General features: G+C 41.3%; 1 pseudogene; it reads right to left on the bottom strand.

The window, feature by feature from the left end:
- Nucleotides 1-2,291: 2,291 nt before the first annotated feature.
- LOC124004930 lies at nt 2,292-8,971 on the bottom strand (annotated as a pseudogene).
- Between the last annotated feature and the right edge of the window lie 3,558 nt (nt 8,972-12,529).

Genomic DNA, 12,529 nt, shown 5'->3' with positions numbered 1-12,529 from the left:
TGGTGCCCCGATCCCACAGCTGAATCAACTTTAGGAGACGGTCCTGGCGCTTGCTGGACTTTCTTGGGTGCCCTGAAGCCTTCTTCACAACAATTGACCCGCTCTCCTTGAAGTTCTTGATGATCCGATAAATGGTTGATTTAGGTGCAATCTTACTGGCAGCAATATCCTTGCCTGTGAAGCCCTTTTTGTGCAAAGCAATGATGACGGCACGTGTTTCCTTGCAGGTAACCAATGGATGACAGAGGAAGAACAATGATTCCAAGCACCACATTCCTTTTGAAGCTTCCAGTCTGTTATTCGAACTCAATCAGCATGACCGAGTGATCTCCGGCCTTGTCCTCGTCAACACTCACACCTGTGTTAACGAGAGAATCACTGACATGATGTCATCTGGTCCTTTTGTTGCAGGGCTGAAGTGCAGTGGACATTTTTTGGGGGGAGGTTCAGTTCATTTGCATAGCAAAGAGGGACTTTGCAATTAATCTGATCACTCTTCATAACATTCTGGAGTATATGCAAATTGCCATCATACAAACTCAGGCAGCAGACTTTGTGAAAATGTATATTTGTGTCATTCTCAACTTTTGGCCACGACTGTATATACATGTTTTATATGTCAGTTACAACAATTGCCGAGGGTTTGCCTGGAGAGAATGTATGCTCATCAACTCACACCATCATGTTGATACTAAGCACATTACTGCTCATAGAGATGTAAAGCGCTCTTCTCAGGCCAACTGTCCATGTGGAGTTGTGCTCACCCCAGTAGAACAGACCATTTTATAGACAAGAAAGTGTCGACCCATACTTGTATCGAATAAGAATATTTGTGGTTTTATTACATGTATGTACACAGAGAATATATTACTAATCTCAATTAGGTAGCTGGAATGTATAATTCATCAATGACAGAGATCTGGGTTTTTAAATATTCTTCCCTTAACGGCAAAAGGTCCCGTGCGGTCAATCGTGATTTCCTGTGTTTTGAGGTTGGAATACTGTGAAATTATAATGGCCATTTAGTGTAAGAGCTGCTTGAGAAATTGGTCATGGTTTTCAATAAAAAATGTAGCAACTTCATTGTTATCCAGAAATGATTTGATCGAGAAACAGCTGCATTGGACCTTTAAAACATGGTTCATGCAGTACCAAATATTATATCAAATCTCAGTCATCCAACCCATCTAGATGATACATTTAATTGTGTTTTATGATTAAACTGAATCATGAGAACCAAACTTGCTCATGTTTCAAATGTTGCCGCCATAACTGAATGTGCAGGAGAGGCTGTGACGTCATCGAACGAATCATCTGGTATAGATAACCAAAAACCTTCTCCACAAAATACAGCATGGAGAAATATGACATATCTAATATGGTTCCACTTCCATATCCCTCAATGAGCAGCTGTTATTTAATTCCACACAAACAGGAAAGGACCTAATTACAGCTTTAGCCTATAGTATTCCCCCTTTAAAAGAGGGGAGTTCAAGACACTTGAGGGATACAGTCAAACAACAAGAAGCCTGCCACTACACCATCCCTTCAAGACAGGAGAAAATCCCTTTTTGGCCAGCCCATGGCATATTTATCCAGACTGACAGTAAACTTCTGGCAATTATCATCCGCATCATTTCATTTGTTCTGAAAGAGAAAATATAAAAGGGTAAATCAGTCATTTGTCAATGCAACAGTGGCTAGTGATCACAAGTTTATAAAGATGTGGGCATCATTAAAATACTGAACCATTATGTTACAAAGCACAGCTTTGTATACATACCCTCCGGTATCTGGTGGACTCTGATGTCCCGGACAAACTACTGAACAGCGTAGTCTTTGAGGTAACCGTATCCACCATGCATCTGGAGTGCCTGGTTACAGATCTATTGAGAGAAGGCAGAGATACCGATGTGTGTGAGAGATGTGCAGCTACAACCTGATAACTAGACTTCTACATCATTACCAGTGCGTAAGAGGAGACCAATTACTGTAAAATGTTGAGTCTCCAACATGCACTGGTCCTTTTTAATGGTTGGGCATCGTTTCACATTTTGGCAAAGAAACAATGGCCTACAATACACTCTGGGTCTGAAAAAAAGTGTCATTATGCTGCAGTGGAATTCCACTGCACCTCTACCCTGTGTTGAATGACTAATCCCTGCATGTCAAAACGAAAGTCTGCTGCAGTTGATACAAATACACTTCCAGGCTAATAGCTAGCTCATGGAAGTTTTACTGTCAATACTCATAACACAGTATCCCTAAACCATTTTGCCTAACGAATTGACTCAAGTTGAAGCATTCTTCTGTGACGAAGAGTTTGGCCATGGAGCAGAGGGACACAGCTTCAGACCCTCCTGTAGTGCCAGGGCAGCCTCACGCACCAACAGATGTGACACCACTAGCTTGGTGGCCATCTCTGCCAACTTAAACTGCAGGAACCCAGAGGGAAACCGTCAAACACAGTATCACTAAAGGTCTTTCCCAATTCAAAGCACACAAATATGTATACACACATATATACATATATACACACATGTATATAGACATATACGTATATATACACACATATATATATATAAATATACACACACATATGTGTATATATGTGTCACACACACACGTGTACATATGTATATACACTGCTCAAAAAAAAAAAAAAAATCAAGGGAACACTAAAATAACACATCCTAGATCTGAATGAATGAATGAATGAAATATTCTTATTAAATACTTGTTTCTTTACATAGTTGAATGAGCTGACAACAAAATCACACAAAAATTATCAATGGAAATCAAATTTATCAACCCATGGAGGTCTGGATTTGGAGTCACACTCAAAATCAAAGTGGAAAACACACTACAGGCTGATCCAACTTTGATGTAATGTCCTTAAAACAAGTCCAAATTAGGCTCAGTAGTGTGTGTGGCATCCACGTGCCTGTATGATCTCCCTACAACGCCTGGGCATGCTCCTGATGAGGTGGTGGATGGTCTCCTGAGGGATCTCCTCCCAGACCTGGAATAAAGCATCCGCCAACTCCTGTACAGTCTGTGGTGCAACGTGACGTTGGTGGATGGAGCGAGACATGATGTCCCAGATGTGCTCAATTGGATTCAGGTCTGGGGAACGGGCGGGCCAGTCCATAGCATCAATGCCTTCCTCTTGCAGGAACTGCTGACACACTCCAGCCACATGTGTTCTAGCATTGTATTGCAGTAGGAGGAACCCAGGGCCAACCACACCAGCATATGTTCTCACAAGGGGTCTGAGGATCTCATCTCGGTACCTAATGGCAGTCAGGCTACCTCTGACGAGCACATGGAGGGCTGTGCGGCACTCTAAAGAAATGCCACCCCACACCATGACTGACCCACCGCCAAACCGGTCATGCTGGAGGATGTTGCAGGCAGCAGAACGTTCTCCATGGCGTCTCCAGACTGTCACATGTGCTCAGTGTGAACCTGCTTTCATCTGTGAAGAGCACAGGGCGCCAGTGGCGAATTTGCCAATCTTTGTGTTCTCTGGCAAATGCCAAACGTCCTGCACGGTGTTTGGCTGTAAGCACAACCCCCACCTGTGGACGTCGGACCCTCATACCACCCTCATGGAGTCTGTTTCTGAACGTTTGAGCAGACACATGCACCTTTTTGGCCTGCTGGAGGTCATTTTGCAGGGCGCTGGCAGTGCTCCTCGCACAAAGGCAGAGGTAGCGGTCCTGCTGCTGGGTTGTTGCCCTCCTACGGCCTCCTCTACGTCTCCTGATGTACTGGCCTGTCTCCTGGTAGCGCCTCCATGCTCTGGACACTACGCTGACAGACACAGCAAACCTTCTTGCCACATCTCGCATTGATGTGCCATCCTGGATGAGCTGCACTACCTGAGCCACTTGCGTGGGTTGTAGACTCCGTCTCGTGCTACCACTAGAGTGAAAGCCAGCGCCAGCATTCCAAAGTGACCAAAACATCATCCAGGAAGCATAGGAACTGAGAAGTGGTCTGTGGTCCCCACCTGCAGAACCTATCCTTTATTGGGGTGTCTTGCTAAATGCCTATAATTTCCACCTGTTGTCTGTTCCATTTGCACAACAGCATGTGAAATTTATTGTCAATCAGTGTTGCTTCCTAAGTGGACAGTTTGATTTCACAGAAGTGTGATTGACTTGGAGTTACATTGTGTTGTTTAAGTGTTCCCTTTATTTTTTTGAGCAGTGTATATATATATATATATATATATATATATATATATATATATATATATATATATATATATATATATATATATATATATATATATATATATATATATATATATATATATATATATATACACAAATATATATATACACACGTTATGTATAAATGTGTATACACACACACATGTATATATCTATATGTGTGTATATACAGTGCCTTGCGAAAGTATTCGGCCACCTTGAACTTTGCGACCTTTTGCCACATTTCAGGCTTCAAACATAAAGATATAAACTGTATTTTTTTGTGAAGAATCAACAACAAGTGGGACACAATCAAGAAGTGGAACGACATTTATTGGATATTTCAAACTTTTTTAACAAATCAAAAACTGACAAATTGGGCGTGCAAAATTATTCAGCCCCCTTAAGTTAATACTTTGTAGCGCCACCTTTTGCTGCGATTACAGCTGTAAGTCGCTTGGGGTATGTCTCTATCAGTTTTGCACATTGAGAGACTGGAATTATTTCCCATTCCTCCTTGCAAAACAGCTCGAGCTCAGTGAGGTTGGATGGAGAGCATTTGTGAACAGCAGTTTTCAGTTCTTTCCACAGATTCTCGATTGGATTCAGGTCTGGACTTTGACTTGGCCATTCTAACACCTGGATATGTATATTTTTGAACCATTCCATTGTAGATTTTGCTTTATGTTTTGGATGATTGTCTTGTTGGAAGACAAATCTCCGTTCCCAGTCTCAGGTCTTTTGCAGACTCCATCAGGTTTTCTTCCAGAATGGTCCTGTATTTGGCTCCATCCATCTTCCCATCAATTTTAACCATCTTCCCCGTCCCTGCTGAAGAAAAGCAGGTCCAAACCATGATGCTGCCACCACCATGTTTGACAGTGGGGATGGTGTGTTCAGGGTGATGAGCTGTGTTGCTTTTACGCCAAACATAACGTTTTGCATTGTTGCCAAAAAGTTCAATTTTGGTTTCATCCGACCAGAGCACCTTCTTCCACATGTTTGGTGTGTCTCCCAGGTGGCTTGTGGCAAACTTTAAACGACACTTTTTATGGATATCTTTAAGAAATGGCTTTCTTCTTGCCACTCTTCCATAAAGGCCAGATTTGTGCAATATACGACTGATTGTTGTCCTATGGACAGAGTCTCCCACTTCAGCTGTAGATCTCTGCAGTTCATCCAGAGTGATCATGGGCCTCTTGGCTGCATCTCTGATCAGTCTTCTCCTTGTATGAGCTGAAAGTTTAGAGGGACGGCCAGGTCTTGGTAGATTTGTAGTGGTCTGATACTCCTTCCATTTCAATATTATCGCTTGCACAGTGCTCCTTGGGATGTTTAAAGCTTGGGAAATCTTTTTGTATCCAAATCCGGCTTTAAACTTCTTCACAACAGTATCTCGGACCTGCCTGGTGTGTTCCTTGTTCTTCATGATGCTCTCTGCGCTTTTAACGGACCTCTGAGACTATCACAGTGCAGGTGCATTTATACGGAGACTTGATTACACACAGGTGGATTGTATTTATCATCATTAGTCATTTAGGCCAACATTGGATCATTCAGAGATCCTCACTGAACTTCTGGAGAGAGTTTGCTGCACTGAAAGTAAAGGGGCTGAATAATTTTGCATGCCCATTTCTTCAGTTTTTGATTTGTTAAAAAAGTTTGAAATATCCAATAAATGTCGTTCCACTTCATGATTGTGTCCCACTTGTTGTTGATTCTTCACAAAAAAATACAGTTTTATATCTTTATGTTTGAAGCCTGAAATGTGGCAAAAGGTCGCAAAGTTCAAGGGGGCCGAATACTTTCGCAAGGCACTGTATTTACACATGGTTGATGATATTACTAGTTTATCGAGCGTGTCCTGCATTGCGTATAATCGATGCAGTGCGCATTCGCGAAAAAGCACTGTCGTTGCTCCAACGTGTACCTAACCATAAACACCAATGCCTTTCTTAATATCAATACACAGAAGTAAATATTTTTAAACCTGCATATTTAGCTAAAAGAAATCCAGGTTAGCAGGCAACATTAACCAGGTGAAATTGTGTCACTTCTCTTGCATTCATTGCACACAGTTTCAGGGTATATTGAACAGCTTGAGCCGCCTGGCTCATTGCGAACAAATGTGCCAGAATTTTACATAATTATGACATAACATTGAAGGTCATGCAATTTAAAAGGAATATTTAGACTTATGGATGCCACCCGTTAGATAAAATACGGAACGGTTCTGTATTTCACTGAAAGAATAAACGTCTTGTTTTCGAGATGATAGTTTCCGGATTCAACCATATTAATGACCTAGGGCTCGCATTTTTGTGTGTTATTATGTTATAATTAAGTCTATGATTTGATAGAGCAGTCTGACTGAGCGATGGTAGGCACCAGCAGGCTCATAAGCATTAATTTAAAAAGTACTTTAGTGCATTTTGCCAGCAGCTCTGCTGTTTATGACTTCAAATGACTAGCTCGTTAGCGGGGTGCGGGCTAATGGCGTTTCAAACGTCACTCGCTCTGAGACTTGGAGTAGTTGTTTTCCTTGCTCTGCATGGGTAACGCTGCTTCGAGGGTGGCTGTTGTCATTGTGTTCCTGATTCGAGCCTAGGTAGGTGCGAGGAGAGGGACGGAAGCTATACTGTTACACTGGGAATACTAAAGTGCCTATAATAACATCCAATAGTGAAAGGTATATGAAATACAAATCGTATAGAGAAAAATAGTCCTATAATTCCTATAACTACAACCTAAAATTTCTTGCCTGGGAATATTGAAGACTCATCTTGTAAGGAACCACCAGCTTTCATATGTTCTCATATTCTGAGCAAGGAACATAAACGTTAGGTTTCTTACATGGCACATATTGCACTTTTACTTTCTTCTCCAACACTTTGTTTTTGCATTATTTAAACCAAATTGAACATGTTTCATTATTTATTCGAGGCTATATTGATTTTATTGATTTATTATATTAAGTTAAAACAAGTGTTCATTCAGTATTGTTGTAATTGTCATTATTACAAATATATATATTTTTTTAATCGGCAGAATAATCGGTATAGGCCCTTTTTGTCCTCCAATAATCGGTATCGGCGTTGAAAAATCATAATCGGTCGACCTCTAATATACATATATACACATACATACGGCCATCAAATAACAAACCATTAAATAACCAACCACAAAGGTAAACTTGTTGCCACCTCACCAATATTGATCCTGCCTCCAATCAGGCCTCTCATAGCGATGTTAAAGCCCTGTCCCTCCTGACCCAGCTGACTGATCACTGGGACGTGGCAGTCCTCTAAGATCAATGCTCTCGTTGGCTGAGAGTTCCATCCCACCTGTTGAGATAACAGAGGCCTCCGTTAGAAAATCACTGCATCCATCAGGGCTTCAACACAACTATGACTCAACTATGCCCCCTGGTGGGCATTGCATCACTTAGACATGCGGAAATGAACTATAGACCATGTAAGTTTGTAGGCTCCTGCGTTACAGTTTATTAGACATAAGGATTGTATTCAAAATTACCAATTTAAGACTATCAACATGAATCAAATGCCAGCTACCTTCTTCTCCTTGTTGCCAAAGCTGATTCCTGGAGTGTCTTTCTCCACCACCACACAGGAGATCCCCTTAGGACCTTTCCCTCCCGTCCGACACATTACTATGTATGTGTCTCCTCCTCCACTGATGAAGGCCCGCAGCAGGACAAACACAGTGAGAGTGATACCTCCACTTTATATCACAATTTATTCTTTCATATCAGCTACAGTAAGGAGATGAATAAAATCAGTACCTTGGACCCACTGAGGACATAATGGTCTCCTTCCAACTTTGCATTAGTGAGTAACGAAGCAGCATCACTGCCACTGCCTGAAACATGAATGGGAAATGAGATTCAATAAGACAGAAAGGATAGCCACACTATACAGGTTCATGGTGTCAATGCATGACACCATCACATAATAGAAAGATTAGGACAAAATACCAACCTGGCTCAGTGAGACAATAAGAGGCAAACTTGTCCATCGTACAAAGCTCAGGGCAGTACTTCTCCCTCTGCTCAGTGTTGCCGAAGGTGTCAATCATCCAGTTACACATGCTGCACAGAAATTAGCATCTATTAATGAACACCCCATACTTACTCCTGCTTTCAATTAATATCTAGTAAATTGTCTGTATGTGATGTTTGGTGAATCTCTTGAGCAGACACTTTTGAGAGGTTGTGCTGATTGCTGGCATTTGCCAGGCCTTACTTGTGAATGCTGAGGTAGGCTGTGGTGCTAACGCAGCCTGTCGATAAGGTCTCAAAGATGAGCGAGGTGTCCAGACGAGACAGGCCAGATCCCCCCCACCTCCGGCTGTCCACAGATCCCCCCAAACCCCAGCTAGGCAGCCTTATACATGGTCTCCACCAGGAAGATTTCCTGAACAATGAAAGTTGCTTTTTACGTTCATACAAATGCCCTCTCACAAAAAAAGGGGTTTAGTGATTGCAGAGGAGGCTGGTGGGAGGAGCTAATGGCTGGAATGGCATTCATGGAAAGGAGTCAAACAGGTAGTTTCCATATGTGTGATACTGTTCCATTTATTCCATTGACATGTATGGGTTGAAAGGGAATAGCTAAACAAGTTGCACTGTACAGTAATACCTTTTCATCCCAATCAGCCATGTGTGGAGACATTTCATTTGCTGCAAAGTTAAAGGCCATCTTCTGAAATGCTTTCTGTTCATCACTGAGGCCGTGAGCAGCTGCAAGGAGGGAGTTAAGAATAGAGTCATGCAGGTGTAAGTTAAAGTACTGTGTGAATTTCACCAGGTTCATATATTAATATGTCATGTTGATTTGTTATTATCCATGCCTGCATCCTGGGAGTAGGGGAGTGTGTACTTATGTGTTGCCCTGCGTGCTCAAATCATTTGGATGCACTATGAGAGGTAGGCACGCTTTTTCTGTCTGAGTTTGATTATTTTAAGCACAAAGTCATACACACAGTGTTTTGTTCATGAAAAATGTTGTATAATTAGGGGTTACTCATAAGTGGATGGTATTGTTAAGATGCACTTGTAACTGTAGTTTTTAGAATTATATTAACATTCTGAATTCAACATGTGGTTAGTAGCTAGCTAAGGTATTAGCAGGCTATTGTATGTGTGAACGATGGCTAGCTCCTCGAATGATCCCAGTCCCTCCTATTGTGCATCTGTTGTAGAAAGAGGCGAAGATTCGCAGAACATATGTGCTCTACAAATGTTTTAATTGATTTTGGATGCAGATGAAAGATGCAGATATTGAATTCTGCTTAATTAAAACAACCTGATCTCCAACGCACACACAACGCAGAGTTACAGCGGTGCAGTTCAGCACCGGTTACACAGGGCACATACTGCATAAAACCTAGCAATGTTAAAAATAGAGTCACGAAGGGCACCTACTGCATAAAGTCTAGCGGTGTTAGACAATGGTAGTACTGTAGAGTACGGTATGATTACCAGAATCATTTGAAACACTTTTACATGAAGAGAAATAGTTGAAACAACCATTGAACATGACACACACATCACACTTGTCCTTACATCACATCTGTTAAGTCAACGTAGATCAGGACAGAAGCCCACCCCCCTGCCTCAGAAGCATTTCGCTACGCTCGCATTAACATCTGATAACCATGTGTATGTGACCATTACAATTTGATTTGAGAGGTGGTAAGGAGACATGGCTGACCAATAAGGATCAAGTGTCTATTCTCAAGTAAACCTGTCTGTACACCACCATGCATTCTTAAAATGCATACTGTTACAATGCATCAAAATAACGATTGAGTGTCACTTGACCACCAGAGGTTTTCATTTATGAACATTTGAACATCTTGGTCATGTTCTGTTATAATCTCTACCCGGCACAGCCAGAAGAGGACTGGCCACCCCACATAGCCCGGTTCCTCTCTAGGTTTCTTCCTAGGTTTTGGCCTTTCTAGGGAGTTTTTCCTAGCCACCGTGCTTTTACACCTGCATTGTTTGCTGTTTGGGGTTTTAGGCTGGGTTTCTGTACAGCACTTTGAGATATCAGCTGATGTACGAAGGGCTATATAAATAAATTTGATTTGATTTGATTTTGAATTTGATTTTACATAGCTAGTTAGGTAGTACAGTATAACCTTACCAACAGAGGTCAATATGACTAAGTAGTACATAAGTAGCAATGCATTTCTGGAAAATGCACACTTAGCAATGAAAAACAAGACACTTTATGCAGTCAGTTACCTACTAGAAATTCTTCTCATCCCAACTAACTCATGTAAACGCTTCAGGTGACTAGCAGTGCAAGTCCGCATTTTATTTATCTGTTATTTTACCAGGTAAGTTGACTGAGAACACGTTCTCATTTGCAGCAACAACCTGGAGAATAGTTACAGGGGAGAGGAGGGGGATGAATGAGCCAATTGTAAACTGGGGATTATTAGGTGACCGTGATGGTTTGAGGTCCAGATTGGGAATTTAGCCAGGACACCAGGGTTAATTGGGGATAGGGCTGTTTACTGCCCCCTCTGGAGTAATTGCGTGCCCATAGTAAACATAATTTTTTGGGGTCAAAAGTTGCTAATATATGCAAATAAAACATATTATTGAATAGAAAACACTCTAAAGCTTCTAAAACCGTTTAAATTATGTCTGTATGTAAAGCAGAACTCTCAGGGCAGTCATTCTCCCAAACTCTCTCCTGTCATCAGAAAAGTTGGCCCAACTTTGACGTCATCGCGCCCACCCTTCCCAAGCACCTACAGGTCTGGGAACAGTCTCTTTGTCTTCAGCGCGATGTCTGCTTCCAATGGGGCTTCTCATTGTGAGAATGCGCTTCATCCTCACAATTGCTGTACACCTTTATAACATGTTAAAGTTTGATTATGAACTTAGTTTGACAAGTTTAGTCGACATATAATATGTAATTTCAACGTTTTGGTGCGCATCCACTTGACTTTTGGCTGCATTTCAACCCGAAATGTGTCGTGTTTGAGAACCGAAAGACACAGACTGCAAAACTAAACGCTGTTTTTGGTAAGTATAATTCCTTCCAGGTCTTCTGATGGAAGAACAGCAAAGGTAAGGAAATATTTATGTGGTAAATTTGGGTTTCTGTGGACTCCAAGATAGAGGAGCCATAATGCTACTTTTTGAGCGCCGACTCATAGTATAGCCTAGTGAACAAAACCTGTAACGTTAAAAATAAATGTAACACAGCGATTGCATTCAGAAGAAGTACATCTTCCTATATATATGTAGAACATGCATATTTAGTCAAAGTTTATGATATATATTCCTTGTTAGCTGACGTTATCTGCCGGAGCTATCGTCATTTCTCAGGACATTTGAGTAGCATTTTTTGAACGATGCATCATTGTAAACAGAGATTTATGGATATATATAGCATATTATTGAAAAAAACACAAATGTACTGTGTAACATGTTATATTACTGTCATCTGATGAAGATTTCAAAAGGTTAGTGAAATTATTTTTCTTTTAATCCTGCGTTTGTTGATTGCATATTTTTTTCAACTTGGCTATGCAAATTAGCTGTGTCTTCGGTGGTGGTTTGACATAAATATGTGCTATGTTTTCGCCGTAAAACATTTTAGTAATCTGACTTGCTGGGTAGATAAACAAGGTGTTTATCTTTCATTTGAGCCATTGGACTTGTTAATGTGTGGAGGTTAAATCTTTTTAGGAATATTTTTGCGTTCCATGCGCCACCTTCCAGCTGAACGTGGGGGGGGGGGTTCCCAAATGGGAACCCTAACCCCCATCTGGTTAACACTGATAGGGTTGCGTCTTTCGAATCCGATGTCAGGACAAATAAAAAGCAGAATCTTTCTTCAATTATCTTTAATCAAATTCAGGAAATAAATGGTAAATGCAATTTTCGTATATACGGGTTCACTGTAACACCACGCAGGGTAGAACAAAGAACTGACAGGATGTACGTAAACAGCTGTTCTTATACTGTGATTGGCCAACAGACGGGTTGGAACTATGTCTATCACAGTAGAGGCTGAGCATGGTTTTAGACTTGCTCAGACTAGTCCCAGCTTCTTGGAGTTCACCCTCTGTCGATGTATAGATTCTCACTGTTCTGGTATCACACCCTAGTTATAACAGTTGCTCAGTTCTTGCTATTGTGTTGTTCAGTATTTTTCCATCTCAAACAAACCTCGTGATGAGCCTCTCCTCCCTGTACCTGTCTATCTACGGTTTTGCAACATGCAGCAGTCACACCACGTTGCTCAGTATAGTCACACACACAC

This window comes from Oncorhynchus gorbuscha, linkage group LG19 (genome assembly GCF_021184085.1).
Source record: "Oncorhynchus gorbuscha isolate QuinsamMale2020 ecotype Even-year linkage group LG19, OgorEven_v1.0, whole genome shotgun sequence".
NCBI classification, from domain to species: Eukaryota; Metazoa; Chordata; class Actinopteri; order Salmoniformes; family Salmonidae; genus Oncorhynchus; species Oncorhynchus gorbuscha.
The sequence above is the reverse complement of the archived record's forward strand: the minus strand, read 5'-3'. Positions and strand labels throughout refer to the sequence as shown.